The sequence below is a fragment of the Schistocerca serialis genome, chromosome 8 (assembly GCF_023864345.2).
Source record: "Schistocerca serialis cubense isolate TAMUIC-IGC-003099 chromosome 8, iqSchSeri2.2, whole genome shotgun sequence".
NCBI lineage: Eukaryota > Metazoa > Arthropoda > Insecta > Orthoptera > Acrididae > Schistocerca > Schistocerca serialis.
The window spans coordinates 268,097,343-268,119,016 of NC_064645.1; positions in this window are offsets into that span (position 1 = coordinate 268,097,343).

The window sequence follows — 21,674 nt, forward strand, 5'->3', positions numbered from 1 at the left end:
GTCATTTTGCACCAGCATGTCTGCCTTTTCAGGGGCGCAGTTGGTCCCAACTTCCTCCTGATGGATCATAACGCATGGCCCCATCGAGCTGCCATCGTAAAGGTGTTTCTAGAAACAGAAGATATCAGGAGAATGGAGTGGCCTGCCTGTTCTCGATAACTAAACCCCATCGAGCACGTCTGGGATGCTCTCGGTCGACGTATCGCTGCACGTCTTCAAACCCCTAGGACACTTAAGGAGCTCCGACAGGCACTGGTGCAAAAATTGGAGGCTACACACCAGCATCTGCTTGGCCGCCTGATCCAGAGTATGCCAACCCGTTGTGCGGTCTGTGTACGTGTGCATGGTAATCATATCCCATATTGATGCCGGGATTCATGCGAAGGAAACAGTGGCGTTTTGTAGCACATGTGTTTCGGGACGGTTTTCTCAACTTATCACCAATACCATGGATTTAGAGATCTGTGTCGTGTGCGTTCCCTATGTGCCTATGCTATTAGCGCCAGTTTTGTGTAGTGCCATGTTGTGTGGCACCACATACTGCAATTATCCTTAATTTATGATCATGAGTGTACATAACGGATGTAGGAGTACAGGTTGTAAACACATGTTTGACAACATATGGAAGTTTGGCTCTTGCCATGAGTCATGCATGGGTAGCCAAATGGCAAGGGGACAGCTCACGATAAGCAGGAAATCCGGATTGGAGTCCCGGTCCGGCACAAATTTTCATCGTCGTCATTTCACTAAAAAGCTGATGGTTGTCCGTATTCGTAACTGCGAATACATTTCGTGTATAAAGTTCATTATCTTACAACAGCTTACGGTAAACAGTAGAGAGAAATATGAACGAAAGAAATAATTTTTCTGAAATTGCAAATGAAGATTGTCAAGGAGCTACATTCAATTTTTTTCAATTAATTTGTTCTGCCTGTGACGAGAGGTTGAGAGATCTGGCTGTACCGAGCAGACATAGCAGAGCTGTATAATAAAATGCATAGGAGATAAATTTTATTTGTTAAAACAAAAGTTTTTACTTAGTTCTGTATGTGTGTGTGAAATATTATGGGACTTAACTGCTAAGGTCACCAGTCCCTAAGCTTACACACTACATAACCTAAATTATCCTAAGGACAAACACACATACCCATGCCCGAGGGAGGACTCTAACCTCCGACGGAACCAGCCGCACAGTCCATGACTGCAGCGCCTGAGACCGCTCGGCTAATCCTGCGCGGCTTACTTAGTTCTCTGTGAGATTATGAAGGAAGACATTTGATGTACAACAGCCGCTAAATCGTTGAATCCAGGCTACTCGAAAATAATAAAAGATGTGTTAGGTGGACCACAAGCTATTCAAAGGAACTGAAATGCTTCGAAATGCAGAAGTAACAGCCGATCTTATCTATTTGCAAGCCCATCGCTAACAACATTTATCCCGAAACCACAATATACAAAAACGTTTAGATAGTATGTACAAAAGATAATTGTACAACTTTTGACGGCCTGGGTGGCCGAGCGGTTCTAGGCGCTACACTCTGGACCGCGCGACCGCTACGGTCGCAGGTTCGAATCCTGCCTCGGTCATGGATGTGTATGGTGTCCTTAGGTTAGTTAGGTTTAAGTAGTTGTGAGTTATAGGGGACTAATGACCTCAGAAGTTAAGTCCCATAGCGCTCAGAGCCATTTGAACCATTTTTTTGTAAAACTTTTATCTCAATTTTTTTCTGTTTTTGTGTGATGTGCCTTAAAACAATGTAATCACACACTTTTTTTTCACTTCGTTAGAAGACAGAGTAATAATAACAAAGGTCGTGTATCTTTTACCAATGTGATCAAATTCTATAGTGATGTAGAATCCTACCAATGGTTTTGTCCCCTTCAATTACATCTCAAAATATCTGGTTTTGGAATTTATTTCTGACACTTACGATGCGATAACCGTCAACATACATCTTAGTGCACAAGAAGGAACTTGCAAGTAACACCCGTTAACAACGAAACACAGGTAGCAAGCAAAGAACGTGTTAGCAACCGAAAGTAACACATGTTTCACGCTCTCATTTCATCTAATCGTCCGTGAAACTTTCGCTAGATGGCGTAAAATTACCGTTCCCTAGCGAGATATTTTAGACTTAGTATTCCCCTACTGTGGTGGAAAGAATATCCAATGACAGAAACAAAAAGTATGATTGTCAATAGATCAATATTAGGCGACGATTAATGATACATCAAAACATAAAAGAGAAATACAGACAAGTATCTGAAAGTGAATATTCAGTCAATCTGTTGATTACCCTCCGTAGTAAGCAGCGAGATGTAACATTAATGATGAGACATACAACTCCCATAGCTTGTTGAGTTCTGCAGAAGACCATAGGAAAAGTAGTCCATAGAAGCCATGCCCCCAAACCTCTGCTAAAAGGATCTAATTGGCAGTCCAAGGTGCAGCGTTAAGGCTAGCTATTGCCTTTTTGAAACTACACTTGTAAAAAGTTGACCCATTATTCGAATATGTGTGGAGAAATAATTGAAATGCCTCCTAATAATTTAAATTCTCTGTTGAATTATTTAAAATACGACTTTTTGGGATGCCTTAATATAGTCCAATAGAGGCTCATCTTACGGCTTCAAGCTGAAATTATAATAGATTCATGCCTGTACTGCCACACCTGATAAATAATAGTAGTAGTAAGTACTAGAAGAAGGTGAGTTCTAAAACAGATAACAATCTTATCTCAAGGTCATGCACACATATCCAAAGAATGCGTCCCCCTCTCCTCTGTCCACGTGTCTCAGGCAATTACACGAGCTATTTTGGTCAGGATGTATCCTGATACGTGTCACGTGTCCCTCCTTCCGCCACCCACGCCTGTAGTGCACTTGTGTGTGTGGTATATTTTGTGGACTAGCAAGACAGCCAATCCACGAGGACGGGAGGTCGAAGGGCACGCGTTTTAGCTCACGCAGGATGGCGTGAGGTCTGGAAAATGACAAGGAATTGAGACTAGCAAAAAAAGTACATAGCTGCTGGAATACTTAACTTTAATCCATAATTGGTGAACATCGGTCTGACGGTACATGCATCACAAGATAAATAGCAAATGATAATGGCGCCTTGCTAGGTCGTAGCAAATGACGTAGCTGAAGGCTATGCTAACTATCGTCTCGGCAAATGAGAACGTAATTTGTCAGTGAACCATCGCTAGCAAAGTCGGCTGTACAACTGGGGCGAGTGCTAGGCCGTCTCTCTAGACCTGCCGTGTGGCGGCGCTCGGTCTGCAATCACTGATAGTGGCGACACGCGGGTCCGACGTATACTACCGGACCGCGGCCGATTTAAAGGCTACCACCTAGCAAGTGTCGTGTCTGGCGGTGACACCACAGTATATCCAAGATCTAGCAAATAATCAAAAACTATGGGAAAACATTAAAGAGGTGGAAAAGACCCTCCCTCTCCTTTTCTTATTACTTCAGTTACGTGAGTTTCGTCATTTGAGGTCTGTACACTGTAGTGAAAAGATTATGAAGCGCCAGTAACAGCAGTGATCAGCAACCACATCCGACCGTAATAAAAAGAAAAGGGAGACTGCCACATTCGAAAGTTAAGTATTAGTCCATACATCCCTCTCATTTTAATCAGTTATTAATAGTCTATGTGTTTTTTTAAATACTTCGATATTTATTTTTTCATAAATGAGTATTTATTTATTAATATTGTATATGTGTTTGGAGAAGCATAAAATTTTCCTGTTTCTGGAAATGAACACTTATCTTTTAATGTTCTGTGTGTTTTTTCTTAGGATTTTTTTTTTCTAACAGTGCGACAATAGACGAAATGTTTGACCAGGATATGCATGTGTTCGAGATTATATTGCCTGCATCACCACAGCGGCAGAGCATACTCAGCCTTCCTGATTTATCGGATCTTCCGATCCAGCATCCTGCACCACCACAGCCACAACGGAAAACTGAATCACAGGATCAGGAAACGCAATCGGCGTATGCAGGCCGGCAGCAGCATGTATGATATACTGTAACTGTTCCCAGACATTGAGTTTCTGCTGTTGCTATCGTTACCGCCACTCGTCAGATTGCTACCATCGGTTACTTTACCTATCGAAACGAAGTTATTCTCTATAACGCACAATCTAAATGCGAATGTAGAACAGTTTGGTTGCAATTTTTTTCGCGGTTTGTGCTTTTAATGTAGTGGTAAAGATAGGAAATCCTAAATATATTGACAAAAATGTAATGCTTTCACATTACAAATGGAAAGTATTATGTCAGAATTTTCCAAATATATATGCAATATTAAACGATAAAATGTCTCCTGTGTTACTCAATTATCACACGCAATTATATATGAGCTTTGGTAACTGCTGTTGTATCTGGAACGTTATTTCCATATGTTACATGCATCTTGTGTGATTAGGGTATATACCAAGCTTTGGCAGCCGTAGGTGGATAATATTGTGCTCTCAACGTACGACGAAGTGCAAATGGATGTCATCACAGAAGATTTTGCAAAAATTAGCATGCCTGCTTCACTGCAATCGATGTGTATTTTAGAGTGTACATAATTACTGGCTTTAGCAATTAGCATTGGATATAATAAAAGTTTTCTTCTGGGTTGACATTTGCAAAGGAGATTATCTATGACTCGGTGGGGAGGATCCACGTTATCGGTGAGTGCTAAAGAAACTTGCTACAATAGGCAACAAGAACTCAAATATTCTTGTACATTTATGCACAAAATATAAAGAAAATTTGGAGAAACAAATAAAACATGGTTAAAATACGAATACTAAATGGGAATACAAGATACCTGTATTTATACAGAGGGTATAATCGAAAATTACAACATAAACTGCACGACTTTAATGTAGGCACCAGATATATAGGTGATGGATGGCAGGACACGTATACTTTTAAAAAAGAAGTTATACAGAGGGAGTAATCGGAATTTGTGGTAGGACTTTAATGTAACCACTGGATACAGGCGGGGATGACGCCACATATATATTCTTTAATAGTGGAAAGACGGGTCATTCTAGACACATGGTGTCAATACGAAACTGCCATATTCATCTACACATCGGTTATACTTCATCAGTAATAGGCGTATCGAAAAACATGTAACGGGGAACTGCTGGAAACCACTTTCACAAAATATAAAAAGCCTTTAGCTATGTCATAATAAGTGGAATTAGCCGATGTTAAAGTGCATATTCTAATGGATCAAGTAGACGATTACCTCCTTTTGAAAGAGGCTATATTGCAACATTTTAACAAAATGGAGATGGGTGAAATCTGACATCAAATCACGAAATCACGACTTCTGTGAGCGGGAGGAAGATTACCAGGAAAGTAACAATGCTGTTCACAATCCATATAGACTATTAAGATTTGCAAAAGTTATAACTCAGTTGATATGGTACTAGATTATAAAGCAAAAAAAAAAAAAAAATTAGCATTGTTAGAGTACTGCAACTGACAGCGATAGCTTCAAACGAATGAAGACAAATTATAGGTTAACGTCCCTTTAACTAGCTATACTGTAATGAGTGAACACATTTTGTCTACTGCCATATCCATGATTTAGATTAACAACTAATACTATTGCTCGGTATTTGTATAATTTTAAGTCAATTATCATGAGTTTAGTCATTTTTTGATGCTGTATTGAGCAGTATCAGTGCTTTTGACACACATACAACTGACTGATTTGAATATTCTGCATAGTTTACTTTGTGTTAGAGACACACATTCGCAGATTCTATAGTCAGGACCTTGGAGACGCACAAAGACGCGCTCCAAGTGAATACCATCAGTATCTATCACATCACATTGTGGTAGGTAACTGCTGCCACTGTGAAGCATCAGAGCCACCCATCAATACCATCTACCTGACAGCCAGCGAGCACTTTTTGGCATCAGACGGTTTTAATATTCAACAATAGTTTTAGTTTAATAATGGAACTTTTTAATTCAATAATTTACATTTGTTTCACCTTACATTAGAAGAGTCAGACATAAATATAGAAGATATTTTATGCAGTCATGTCAAACATAAGAGACTGTAAAACTGATTAGCTTTATATTACATATGAAGAAAGCTCACAAGTAAGCAGTTAAATTTCAGAAAATTTGTGATGGAAGTAGTTTAAAATTGATAAATATACACAAAATTTTTATGTTCAGAACTAAGAATGAAAACACAAATATATGTGTGGAATGAAAGAAAAATATTCTGTTAAGCAACTAACCAACAATCGTAAGTATATCTGTCGGCAGTTTTCCAAGGATAAAAAAGTATATTGATATTTTTCTAGTTGTTAAATTAGTCAAATGTTTCAGAATATAATCTAAATCTATTGGCTAAAGTTGACAATCCACAAAATAGTTTTTGAGAAAATGTTGATATATGGTAAGTCTTTGTAAAGTTGAGTTTTGAAAAACTCCTTTCACCACTAGCTACAGATATAAGTAAATTCTGGAGAACTCATTGGACTGTATATTGCGAAAAATACCACTTACGTTTCTCTCTTCATTGGCTGGTGAAATTTGAACCCAGTTAGATGGAGATTAAATTGTAAAATTTATGTTTCAAATATATTTATACCAATTAGGACAATATTTGTTGCTTATGTCAGTATCTGCTTGTAGCCACAAATTAACAGTTATCTTACAAGCGACTCATTTATAAAGCAGTGTTGACTGGAACGTTTTTCCTTTTATCATTATATAGTTTCGCGGGTATCAGAAATAACTACTGATTTTGATGCACCACGTATTAAAATCTTGCATTTTGGCGCCTATGACATCCCTCTCATCTTGGTGCCAGGTGGCTGCTTGTATCACTTTGGCTCATGATCTGGAGAATTGCATCTTAGCATTCTGCGGCAGTGTTGAATCCACATGTCTACACTGCTTGCTTTGCCCCTTTCTCTCAAGATGATAGTGACACACACAGCAGTCGTTGATGATCATTAGGAGGCTAAGCAAGTCATAATGACTGGCCTGAGATCGTTGCTTCCTCGGTTCGGCGGATTTTTTGAGGAATGCGAGCAAGCGCGGATCCCAGCAAGCGATCTTTCTCATGTTCAAAATATTGTGCGGGATGTTAAACACTGATGCGTGATTAATGATTAATTTTTATTTTTTTTCTACTGTTGCCACGGTGGAGGTTCCTTTTGCCACACAGAGAGATTAGTCACCAATTCAGACTCGTGTGAAAAAGGTAGAAGCATCTGCGTCACCTAATCACTGGGTCATATGATAACAACGAGCATTAGCTTGCGCGGTGCCCCATGAAAGACTTCTCCGCGACGCACTTGCGTATCTGTCATTTACTCCCTCCCCCTCCCCCTCTCTCTCCCGCCCTCCCCCCCTCTAATATAGACGATACACCTTTTTCACGTTTAAGAGAACTGTAAGATTCGTCGGAGACGTACTACCAGTATATCGAAAGACTACTACAACAGGCCTGCTGGGATAGGAAAATTATTCATGAGAGAAGGAATCTTAATAGGTGTGGTAATTAATAAAATGTTAATAATAAAAACTAACTTACCTATGGGAATCACTGGAATTTAACGAAATCGAAATTCAGACAAGGTTTACAGATACTGCTTAGGATGCACATTTCATTGTATTCATCACTTCAGTCTGCTCTATATTCAAATGAAATTAAATGATGTTCATGGTATGGGCAATACGGGTTTCCGGTTTTCGTAAACTCTCTTTTCCTTGCTTTTTGACGAACTGTTTCATCAACAATATCATAAAAATTGAGTTTTTAAAACACGCCGTGTTCAGCCAACAACACGGCAATGGAAGACAGGCGTCCTTGTGACATGTCGCTCCTGAGATAATTCTTGACCAGCTTCAGACGTGGAAAGCTCCTTTCACTGGAGGCGGCGGTCACTGGCACGATTAGCAAAATTTTTTAGGCAATATAAATGCTGGGAAATGGGTTTCCGGTTTCATTTAAGTATTCCAGTAATAGCACTGAAGTTTTCATATGCATGGGCAACATTTCTGTGAGAAGTTTGATTTCTGTCAGAAGTTCTGACGCAAGAATGTCTTTTGAACATTCACCGTTTATGTTCACACTTAGCTCTTTCTCAAGTTGTCACATAATATTTTCAGTTCTTCTTCCTGTATGTGTCTTGAACTTTCTGGAAAAAACAAAAAGCCGAATATTTCGGAAATCTTACCGAGATGCCCAAGCCTTTCTCTCAAACTTTTTAATACCGTGTCAACGACAGGGTAGAAAAAATCAGTTTTGCATATCTCTCCGTAAGTTGTGCCCTGCAGCCCTGCCGTCACTTTCATATCCAAATTGCAGTGATAGTTCTCTGTTACATACACCAGTATGTAACGTATTAAATTTGAAAGTTGTTTCAGAAAAACTTACTTTAGTTTTCCAATCTATCTGTAATACCAGTAGTTTTAAAATTATCATCTTCTTTGCAGGGGATCCCGTGCGTTTGCACCGTTTGCACATACCGAAGACCAGCCCTGTATATCGGAAGTTGGGATATAATCAGGTATTTGTCTTTACGAGTTGTAACAGTCTTTTTTTGGCCGTTAGACCATGAAGACAGCCGACAAATCTCAGTATCGCCATGAGGCTTGATAGTGTCAGATGCGTTGTTGTTCAGCGAAATGATTTGTTAGATTTTGTGGTTGTGTATCTTACCTTTTGATATTTCGTCCTCAGCAAGGACCTTATGCCGTCTTATTGCAATTTGAAAGTTGTAATACAATGAATAATAGTTTAATAGGCTTCTTGAGCATATGCCGTACTAAAAGATACTTCATCTTCTTTCTGATGCAAAAGGAATTTTGTGGATAAGGTACAGATTGGGTAAAACGGGGTAGAAGCAATGGGGATTATTGAAGAGCTATATTTTCATTTGAGATGGGACTATTAGACTCCTTATACGATCAGGAAATGAAGACATGCTTTAGCAGCCATCCAGGAAGAGTGAAAGTGCAGTACCAAACAGCTCAGTTGTTCGGACTTGCATGTACTTGAACAGCAACAATGCAAAATGATATATCTGCGTTTAAAACACTGGTGCTTTCCCAATTAACGCAAATGCATTTGGCGAAGAAGAATTTGCACCATCAGAAGGTATAATTCCAAATTCCCAGAACACAACAGAATTAGATGCTGCTTCTTCTCCACATCCTTGTCCGTCGATTGATGTGCAAACACTGTCTTCACTCACTGTGTTAGCGGAGAGTGTCAAGCCAATTCCTCGTTATGAGATGACGTCATGAACCAGGTGAAGAGGAAAATGCGCCTTGTCTACGGAGTCTCCCTGGAAAAATGAACTCAGTGCAACAAAAGAATCTTCTCGACAGGTTAAAGTGTATTTTAGAAGGACTCCGGGTTTAGACCATTAGAAAAGGTCAGAAGAGTCTGAAGACGAATGGGGCAAACAGCTCTTCTGATGATGAGAATGAAACGCATTGTCTTCTTTGGGACGAGACCTACTAGCTAACAAGAAAATCAGACGGTTGGATGAAGTACTTAAAGCGTGAGAAGTGGGCCCATGAGGACTGTAAAGTGTGGATTGGAGATGACTTGCATGAGTCTCGGTGTGTCCCATGCCTCAGACAGAAAATATAGCATTGCCCGTTTGTACCCCAAAAAGTATAACCGTATACTGCACAGTGCTGAGATACATTAAATACAATTTAAATTATTAAAAATATTTCCTCATTGTTCATCTATCTTGTTCTTTCCTTGTTTGTTTTTCACTGAAATAAATTTGAAACCCCAACAATAAATATTGTCACCGTTATCTAGCTTTCTCGTTAGCTACCCGATTATACCCCAAATTCCCCTACGATGGTGCACTGTTGCCGTACATGTGCACCCGGTCACCATAGATTATTGCAGTGTTGTTTTCCTTCAAATGAGGAAAACTAATTATTGCCCGATAGCCGGCCGAAGTGGCCGTGCGGTTAAAGGCGCTGCAGTCTGGAACCGCGAGACCGCTACGGTCGCAGGTTCGAATCCTGCCTCGGGCATGGATGTTTGTGATGTCCTTAGGTTAGTTAGGTTTAACTAGTTCTAAGTTCTAGGGGACTAATGACCTCAGCAATTGAGTCCCATAGTGCTCAGAGCCATTTTTGAACTGCCCGATATCCAGCTTTTGTTTTTGCTTACCTAGAACTGTGCGCGAGGGTTTCAGCGTGCACCAGGACTGCAGACATGTACCTGCCAACAAATACAATATAACTATATTTCGTAGCGAAACAGCTAGCGTATCTGTCTTGTGTGGGGCAAAACGCGGGTTCGATTCTGGGTACCTCCTCAGACTTTTTCTGAGGTAGGGAGGTCTGGTTTGGGGTGCACGCTCCCATTGAGAGGCCAAATGAAGAGCAGCTTGCAGCTTGAATAAAGAAGCAGCGGCATCGTCAGAATTCATCTACTGGCAGTGACTGCTGCAGGAACTGTCGATATGCTGATCCAAAGTCCCTTGATGGTAGATAATTCGTCGTACTGCCATGCAGGCAGCAGGCAGCCAGTCGCAGCAGGTCTAAGGACTAATCCGTGACTGGTGTTTACTTTTTTTTGTAGTTGATAACTGGATCTACAGCAATATTTTGGCGTGAAAGGATCGAAAAGGAAACGACATGCGAAGGACTTCCAGCCGCACAGGGCACTGTGGCAGTGCAACGGCACAAGTTGAAAATTGGTGACGGACCGGAATTCAGATCCACATGCTCCGCTACTATGGAACGGTTGGCTTAACCGCCTCGGCCATACGGACACTCAGTGCGTCAGATCCGAATCCCCAAATTTCTGCTCGCGTCATTTCAATGACACACGCCCACTAACCCCCTACTCCCAGATTTATGATTTCTGTAGAAGTTCAGACGTTGGTTGTGCGTCCACACAAACTTTTTCATTTAAAAGCCGTCGCGCGCGTAGAATTATGAATATGAACTGTATCTGTTCTGTCGGCCATGTCCGATGGAACAGACGCCATTCATCTTTATAGTACTTAGATCTGTGTAACTACCCCCTTGCATATTTTAGCGACTCCCTTCTGAGAATCGAGCTTTTTCCAGTTGGAGAACAGTGGTTAAACTACAAGCCACACTTAGCCATGGCATTAAGCTTCTGTCAGTATACCCCTTTGACTCATTAACATTTTCTAAGCGAAGGGAACTATGATATACATTAAAAGCAGCAAATGATTGAAGGAGACCGTGGATTACGACAAGCATAGTAATGAATAATCTCGTGCTGTGGAGCTGAACGAGACATCTCCAAGTTATCTATGAATGGAGTGGGAAAACTGCGCGATTTGATAACGCCCCAGGTCTCCACTTCTGCCGTGAAATATGTTTTTGGTATACCAGACCAAATTCTCTTAGTCGCCCGCATGTTAAAAGCCCCTGAGGAGGTCTCCTTATTGTTTGTAAAATGAAAACCCGCTCTTCTTAACGAAAAAAGATCTTTGGCAAGAAATGATGTGCAAATAACTGCATACTTTTGATCATTCTTGATATTCATAACATTTTTTCTACAGTTTTATTGAACCAAAAGCGATTTTGAAAATGGTAACGATGTACAAAGGTATACAAAACCTGAATGACTGCCAATGCCTGTAGCGAAATTTTCTGCAAATATGGCTCGGAAATGTATCGGTTGTTTCAGAAAGGACTTTACAATTTTGAAAACTCATTGAGCATTTAACTTGCAGACATGGTTTTAGTGCCTTTTTTACAGCAAAATACATTAAGTTTTTTTACGGTAAACTTAAACTGGTTCAATGTGTCTTCCACTGATTATCCAGCGCACTTCCCACCAGAAACTGATTTCTCGTCATACTCGCTATAGCTGTCAGGCATGTCTTGTTGTACTATTGAGATAGATTCTAGCTCTGAGCTCTGGTAGAGAATGTAGTAAGGGTGGAACAAATACGGTATCCTTGATGAATCCCCAAAAGAAAAGTCAAAAGGTATTCAGTTCAGTGAACATGAGGGCATGCTACTGCCGCGCCTTAACTTTCCACTTATCTGGAAAGCAGACGTTTAGGAAATTCCGGACGTAAGAAAGGTAGTGTGCTTACTAACTTTACCACTTAAGTGAAAAGTCGACTCATCACTAAAGATAATCTGTTCAATGAAATCTTCATCTTATCCAACCGATGTTACATCTGCTTACGAAACTCCTTACGAGCAATCTTCCTATTGTCTTTTAGATCTTGCGCCATTTTAAATTTGTATAATTTGAGATGCAACCGTTTTCTTCATACACATCAAATAGTTATATGTTGGACTCCCAGATCTCGTTGAGTCGACTTTGTAGGACTGTTCATTAAGCTTTGTCTCATCTGCTCTATGACATCTGAGGATTTGTTACGTCTTACTGAACGTTTAGTTTCATGAAAACACTTACGATACTCAAACTATAGGGGCACAGGGAGGGTCTTGGCCATATTCTGAACTCAAGAAACGTTGCACAGCTGTCACAGATTTCGACTCTTCAAACAAAACCAAACAGCGAATACACTCGGAATTGGTAAAGGTAGCTATCTTCGCTGCAATTCCCACTACCGCTTGTGGTGGCGCGTTTTCTTACTAGCGAACCATCTTCTGAGTCAAAACTAGAGCTGTGTTACCTTCAAGATGACACCAAGAGGAAGTCTGTAAGCATTATGAATAAGTTTGTGCGAATTTTCATAGCTGTAAAGTCCCTTTTAATACAGTTTGTACTGCTTTTGAGTCCAAAGTCTACTGACACATCGCAAAAACTTTTCAAACAAGACTTAACGTTATCGAAAGTGTGCTCTTTGGATGATTTCGCCGTACATACTATCGCTACAATATCTTGAATGAACTATGAAACAGTAGGTGCTCCCTCATTACGTGGACAAACTTTTTATTTCCAATCGTTTACGACGTTTTCACACCTCAACTACAATGTGCTTGACGTTAATGAAATTTCAGCTAACATCAGTTCATCAAGGGGTACTCTAATACATCGATCAGGGATCACAGTGACGTTATGCAAATACCGTGTAACAAAGCCTCTAGCCTTGATAACGATCAGAACTGGGTAAGGAGGAGAGTCCACAACTTTCTTCATGAATGCCATGTCTAATTCAAGTCACTTACTGGTGTTTAGACCCCAGAGAGCTATCAGGCTGCGTGGAAGTTGATAGCCACAATGTCTGATCAAATCGCGGGATGGTAATTGGAGCTAGACGTATGGGACATTCAATTTCGGAAATCGTTAGGAAATTCAATACTCGAAGATCAACAGTGTCAAGAGTGTGCCGAGAATACTAAACGTCAGACATACCTCTCACCACGGACAACGAAGTGGCCGTCGGCCTTCACTTATCGACCGAGATCAGGGCGTTCGCGTATAGTTGTCAGTGCTAACAGATAAGTAACACTGCATAAAGTAATCGCAGAAGCCGGCCGGTGTGGCCGTGCGGTTCTAGGCGCTTCAGTCCGGAACCGCGTGACCGCTACGGTCGCAGGTTGGAATCCTGCCTCGGGCATGGATGTGTGTGATGTCCTTAGGTTAGTTAGATTTAAGTAGTTCTAAGTTATAGGGGACTGATGACCTCAGACGTTAAGTCCCACAGTGCTCAGAGCCATTTGAACCAGCCATTTAACAGCAGGAATCAATATGGGACGAACAATGACAGTGTGGCGATTTGTGGCGTTAATAGGCTATGGCAGCAGACGACTGACACGAGTGTCTTTGCTAATAGAACGACATTATCGGCAGCGCCTCTCCTGATCTAGTGATCGTATCGGATGGACGCTAGATCACTGGTCAGATCAGTCCCAATTTCAGTTGGTAAGAGCTGAGATTAGGGTTTGAGTGTGACGCAGACCCCTCGTAGACATGAATCAAAGTTGTCAACTAAGCAGTGTGAAAGGGGTAGTGTGGGCTGTGTTTACATGGAATGGACTGGCTCCTCTGGTTCAAGTGAACTGATCACTGACTATAAATGGTTATGTTCGGCTACTTGGAAACCATTTTGAGCCACTCATGGACTTCATGTTCCCAGACAACGATAAAATTTTTATGGATAACAGTCCCCATGTCACTGGACCACAATTAATCGCAATTGGCTAGAAGAAGATGCTGGACAATTCGAGCGAATGATTTGGCCAGACAGATCGCTCGACATGAATCCTATCGAACATTTATTTATTTATTTATTGTTCAGTGGGACCAAATTAAGGTGAAGTCTCCATGGTCATGGAACGAGTCCATACATGAAATTACAACACGATATTAGAAACAGATAAAATGAAATATAAAAAAACATATTCAGGTGACAAGTCGTAAGTTTAAATGAAGAAAATCAGCAATGTAACACTGGAATTTGCTTAATTTTTTAGCTCTTCCAGGAGCTCCTCGACAGAATAGAAGGAGTGAGCCACGAGGAAACTCTTCAGTTTAGACTTAAAAGAGTTTGGGCTACTGCTAAGATTTTTGAGTTCTTGTGGTAGCTTATTGAAAATGGATGCAGCAGAATACTGCACCCCTTTCTGCACAAGAGTCAAGGAAGTGCATTCTACATGCAGATTTGATTTCTGCCTAGTATTAACTGAGTGAAAGCTGCTAACTCTTGGGAATAGGCTAATATTGCTAACAACAAACGAAATTAAAGAAAATATATACTGTGAGGGCAATGTCAGAATTCCCAGATTTTTGAATAGGGGTCGACAAGACGTTTTCGAACTTACACCACATATAGCTCGAACAGCCCGTTTTTGAGCCAAAAATACCCTTTTTGAATCAGAAGAATTACCCCAAAAAATAATACCATACGACATAAGCGTATGAAAATATGCAAAGTAGACTACTTTTCGTGTTGAAGTGTCACTTATTTCAGATACTGTTCTAATGGTAAATAAAGCAGCACTTAGCTTCTGAACAAGATCCTGGACATGGGCTTTCCACAACAGCTTACTATCTATCCGAACGCCTAGGAACTTGGACTGTTCCGTCTCGCTTATAATATGCCTATTCTGTCTGGTCAAAATATCGGTTCTTGTTGAATTGTGAGTTAGATACTGTAAAAACTGAGTCTTACTGCGATTTAGCATCAAATTATTTTCCACAAGCCACGAACTTATTTCATGAACTACATTATTTGTTACTGTTTCAATATTACACACAAGATCCTTCACTATCAAGCTGGTGTCATCAGCAAACAGAAATATTTTTGAATCACCTGTAATACTAGAAGGCATAGCATTTATATAAATAAGAAACAGCAGTGGCCCCAGCACCGACCCATGGGGAACGCCCCACTTAACAGTGCCCCATTGGGACTGAACATCACTACCACTCTCAATATTGCGGAGAATTACCCTCTGCTTTCTGTTCTTAAAGTAAGAGGCGAACCAATTGTAAGCTACTCCCCTTACTCCATAATGTTCCAACTTCTGCAGTAATATTTTGTGGTCAGCACAGTCAAAAACCTTCGTTAAATCAAAGAAAACACCTAGCGTTTGCAACCTTTTATTTAATCCGTCCAAAACCTCACAGAGAAAAGAGAATATAGCATTTTCAGTTGTTAAACCATTTCTAAAACCAAACTGAACGTTTGACAGCAAATTATGTGAATTTAAATGCTCCAGTAACCTTGTATATACAACCTCCTCGATACCTTTAGCAAACACCGATGGCATAGAAATAGGTCTATAATTGACAACATTATCCCTGTTTGCCTTTTTATAAAGAGGCTTCACTACCGAGTACTTTAATCGGTCAGGAAACCGACCACTCCTAAAGGAAAAGTTACAGATATGGCTGAGAACTGGGCTAACATACATAGAACAATACTTCAGTATTCTGGTAGATACCCCGTCATATCCATGAGAGTTCTTGGTCTTTAGTGATTTAATTATTAACTCAATCTCCCTCTTGTCAGTATCATGGAGGAGCATTTCAGGTAACAGTCTCGGAACACTTTTTTCTAAGAGCGCTATATGATTCCCTGTTGGGACTAGGTTTCTATTTAGTTCACCTGCTGTATTCAGAAAGTGATTATTAAATACTGTACATATATGCGACTTATCAGTAACACGGACATTCCCACTACGCACTGATTCTATATCCTCGACCTGTCTCTGCAGACCAGCCACTTCCTTTACGACTGACCATATGGTTTTAATTTTATCCTGAGACTTAGCTATTCTATCTGCGTACCACATACTTTTTGCCTTCCTAATAACATTTTTAAGCACCTTACAATTCTGTTTGTAATGGGCTGCTGCATTTAGATTTTGACTGTTTCTAAAGTTTTCATATAATTGCCACTTTATTCTACAAGATATTCTTATCCCTCTAGTCATCCACCCAGGCTGCCTGTTTGTGCTAGTACCCTGTTTTAAACGTTCTAACGGGAAGCAACTTTCAAAGAACATGAGAAAAGTCTTGAGAAAAGCATTATATTTATCGTATACTGTATCAGCGCTATAAACATCTTGCCACTCTTGTTCCTTTATAAGGTTTACAAAGGTCTCTACAGCAACTGGATCAGCTTTCCTGAACAGCTGATGAGTATATTTAACGCGTGTTGCAGCACAAAAATCTTTTAAAGTTAAAATTTGTGCATCATGATCTGAAAGGCCATTCACCTTTTTGCTAACAGAATGCCCTTCTAGTAATGAGGAATGAACAAAAAAGTTGTCTATGGTTGTTCTACTGTTCCCTTGGACTCTCGTTGGAAAGGATACGGTTTGCATAAGATTATATGAAGTAAGGGGTCTACCAGCAACATAATTGAGAGGTCAGTTACTACACAAAATCCTGCACCGGTAACACTTTTGCAAATATGGACAGCTGTAGAGGTAGCATGCCTCAATATTTCTGCAGGGGACATCCAACGACTTGTTGAGTCCATTTCACGTCGAGCTGCTGCACTATGCAGGGCAAAAGGAGGTCTGACATGATATTAGGAGGTATCCCATTACTTTTATCACTTCAGTGTATACCACACATTTATGAACTTAACGTTGTGTGAAGAGCGGCGTCAGTGGATTGTACTGGACCATAAACGAGTGATGTGGAGAGATGAATGACGCCAAGCACTGTGGCAATCCAGTGGTAGGGTTTGGGTTAGGGAATGCCCACAAAAACGTTACCTGCCACCATGTGTAGCGTAGACAGTGAAGTATGGAGGACAGGATGTTACAGTATGGGGATATTTCCGTGGTTAGGGTGGAGTCCCTTCATTTTGAGTTTAAGAAGATGTAATGTGCGAAAGGATACGAACATATTGCACAGCACTGTGAGTAGAGGGTCTAGGCCAGCGTCAGTCCATTTTGTTAGTGCTGATTGCCTACATCTGGGGCAGGTATGCACTCAGGGGCAAACCTACTGTTCTCCTTTGATTGACAGGTACTTAGCCTATTGTTCTTCTTTGATTGACAGGTATTTACCCTCTTGTTCTACTGAAAGGATCTCTACTTTTGATTGACAGGTACTTAAACTATTGTTCCTCCATCCCATCTCACTCCCATCCTGAGGGGGGAGGGGATTGGGAGGGGGTGGGGGATTTAAAATTATAAGCAGAAGCACCCTATAAATATCAAGTTACAATTTATTCAGAGGCAGAAAGAAACAAATTTTTGAGCGTATGAGCTTTCGGGCTGAGAACCTTGCCACTCCCTTGTGACACGGCCGTAGTCATTACTACTTACAACAACCTCTGAAAGACTACACTGGTGCAATCTGCAACACACCAGATTACCTTCAAGTAAAAGTTTTAACAATTCACACAAGCACACAAACTACACACCCTTAGGAGGGATGGAAATGGTACAAAACACTGAAATTAAAAGATTACCTTGCCACCGAGGTTGCAACTTGATTTTAACTTCTAAGAAAAGTCTTATGGTGAAAGGGTGGCAACTTTATATACTAAAATGATCATTTGAATAAAAGCCTATAAAATGCAATCTTATATAAAATTCTACAAGTTGCCCAAACAAATTAAAATGTTCTACAGTACACAGATACCGCCGCTCAAGATGATAGGCAAGATCAAAACATATTTCAGGTTTTAGGCCGTTACACTCCAAGCAATAAATTCGTTAACACACCAAATCCGACAAATATGGCAGAGGCAGCTCCGAACGACAGACAAACACTAACTGCCTAACAAATGCTGACGAGGGACAGACGAGCAAGCTAGGGACGAGAGACTGACCAAGAAAACAAGTAGAATTTAACGAGAGTAAATGACAGAACATATCACCAATCACCTAACTTCTAATGAACTGCGATTTCTGGAGAAGACCTGGCGCAGCACCCCCAAATCGCTCTCCCGAACCGTCTGCTGGCAGCCGCTTCATCAGAAACAAGAAGGCGCAGCGATCTCCCGTCTTTCCTGGTGCGCACCAACCGACCGACAGCCCGCTGCTCCGTCCGCGACTGCTGCTCTGTCGCGACTGCACTGCTGGTGCGTCTCCCACTTACTTCCAGACACACGACGGCGGAAATACTGGCTCGGACCCAACCACGCAGAGGAAACACGCCCACTGGCAAAACGTCATCCCTGCACCACGAAAGGGCCTAGCCAAGCTCCACAAGATGGTAACTGAAGGGGCCCAGAAGCGCTCGGAGAACCGGTTACACCACGGCGTCGCAACTCTCACCGGCCAGACTGATGTCGTGGGTTGACTCCTGTTGCTCTCGTGTCGACCGCGAAGGCAGTATCCCTCGCTACACGGCGCGGCCCACTGGACTCACGTGGCGACCTCACATGCGCCGACGCTCAAAACGGACAAGTCACCTTGTGTCTCAGTGCGCGACCGACCAACCAATCGATCCAACCGCCAATGACCATTGCCCAAGCAACTCGAGCAGACTAACTCCGGACGACAGGCAGACACTAACTGCCTCACAAATTCGGACGAGAGACAGACTAGCAAGCTGGGGACGAGAGATTGACCCAGGCTGATTGACTGACCCAGACTGACCCAGGCTCACTCCGACTGACTAACTGACGAGCTCATAGCACCCCTTAAATGCACGTGAACGGGCAACTTTTCCCCTACCCACCAGAGGGAGACACCATAGCTGCGATTGCCATAGCGGCGCTACCGCCAGAAACGGAGGGCGACTGCTTCACACAATGCGCTGCGGCGGGCTCTTCAAAACAGCAATTTTTTACCACGGCTCACCTTCACCGGACTTTGGAACAGTGGCAACATCCAATGAATTCCGGTTTCAATTGAATCGAGCTAATAGGACCAACTGAGTGCAGCGCATACTACAATTAGCTATGGATGCTGTATGTCAAGAAGTTTGTGCACAGGCAGGTCGTGGCTCTGCTATGATCTGACAAGAAGACCGCCCCTATCGTCGATTTCGTCCAAATTTATCGTATATACAGGGCTTGATCAGAAATGTAAGTGAGAAATATAGGTGCTCCAGATGGCCAAGAGTTTAGAAAGAGCAGTATTTATGGCGCGGGTCAGATGAGGAATGAGCCAAGTACACCGATAAGCCAAAAAATTATGACCCTGGCCACTGCGACGTTGGATGCCGCCTGGTAGCGTTGCGGGCACGTGACGCAGGACGGCGGAACACTGTACCGAAGATATGGGCTGCAAATGGGGAAATCCATTGAGATTATTACACTACTGGCCATTAAAATTGCTACACCACGAAGATGACGTGCTACAGACTCGAAATTTAACCGACAGGAAGAAGATGCTGTGATACGCAAATGATTAGCTTTTCAGAACATTCACACAAGGTTGGCGCCGGTGGCGACACCTACAACGTGCTGACATGAGGAAAGTTTCCAACCGATTTCTCATACACAAACAGCAGTTACCCGGCGTTGCCTGGTGAAACGTTGTTGTGATGCCTCGTGTAAGGAGGACAAATGCGTACCATCACGTTTCCGACTTTGATAAAGACCGTATTGTAGCCTATCGCGATTGTGGTTTATCGTATCGCGACATTGCTGCTCGCGTTCGTCGAGATCCAATGATTGTTCGCAGAATATGGAATCAGTGGGTTCAGGAGGATAATTCGGAACGCCGTGCTGGATACCAACGGCCTCGTATCACTAGCAATCGAGATGACAGGCATCTTATCCGTATGGCTGTAACGGATCGTGTAGCCACGTCTCGATCCCTGAGTCAACAGATGGAGACGTTTGCAAGACAACAACCATCTGCACGAACAGTTCGACGACGTTAACAGCAGCGTGGACTATCAGTTCGGAGACCATGGTTGCGGTTACCCTTGACGCTGCATCACAGACAGGAGCGCCTGCGATGGTGTACTGGACGGCCGGCCGAAGTGGCCGCGCGGTTAAAGGCGCTGCAGTCTGGAACCGCAAGACCGCTACGGTCGCAGGTTCGAATCCTGCCTCGGGCATGGATGTGTGTGATGTCCTTAGGTTAGTTAGGTTTACCTAGTTCTAAGTTCTAGGGGACTAATGACCTCAGCAGTTGAGTCCCATAGTGCTCAGAGCCACATTTTTTTGTAGTGGACGACGAGCCTGGGTGCACGAATGGCAAAACCACATTTTTTCGGATGAATCCAGCTTCTGTTTACAGCATCATGATGGTCGCATCCGTGTTTGGCGACATCACGGTGAACGCACATTGGATGCGTGTATTCGTCATCGCCACAATGGCATCCGGCGTGATGGTATGGGGTGCCATTGGTTACACGTCTCGATCACCTCTTGTTCGCATTGACGACACTTTGAACAGTGGACGTTACATTTCAGAAGTGTTACGACCAGCGGCTCTAACCTTCATTCGATGCCTGCGAAACCCTGCATTTCAGCAATATAATGCACGACCGCATGTTGCAGGTCCTGTACAGGCCTTTCTGGATACAGAAAATGTTCGACTGCTGCCCTGGGCAGCACATTCTTCAGTTCTCTCACCAAATGGAAACGTCTGGTCAATGGTGGCCGAGCAACTGGCTCGTCACAATACGCCAGTCACTACTCTTGGTTCAAATGGTTCAAATGGCTCTGAGCACTATGTGACTTAACGTCTGAGGTCATCAGTCGCCTAGAACTTAGAACTAATTAAACCTAACTAACCTAAGTACATCACACACATCCATGCCAGAGGCAGGATTCGAACCTGCGACCGTAGCGGTCACGCGGTTCCAGACTGAAGCGCCTTTAACCGCACGGCTACACCGGCCGGCCACTACTCTTGATGAACTGTGATATTGTGTTGAATCTGCATGGGCAGCTGTACCTGTACACGTCATCCAAGCTCTGTTTGACTCAATGCCCAGGCGTATCAAAGCCGTTGTTCTGGGTACTGATTTCTCAGGATCTATGCACCAAATTGCGTGAAAATGTAATCAAATGTCTGTTTTAGTATAATATATTTGTCCAATGAATATCCGTTTATCATTTGCATTTCTTCTTGGTGTAGCAATTTTAATGGCCAGTAGTGTATTACGCAAAGCCTGTGAACGTGTATCTCGAAAATGGCGAAGGTGGCCGAATGTTCACATGCTGCTGTCGTGAGCATTTGCGGAGAGAGACAGAAGGATAGTGGAACTACCACTGCGAGCTAAGTGGTTGGACGTCCACGAATCTTCACAGAGCGTGAGGTTCAGAGGCTTGTCTGCTCTGTGTAGGATAGATGGTGAGATGGTGATCTGTGGC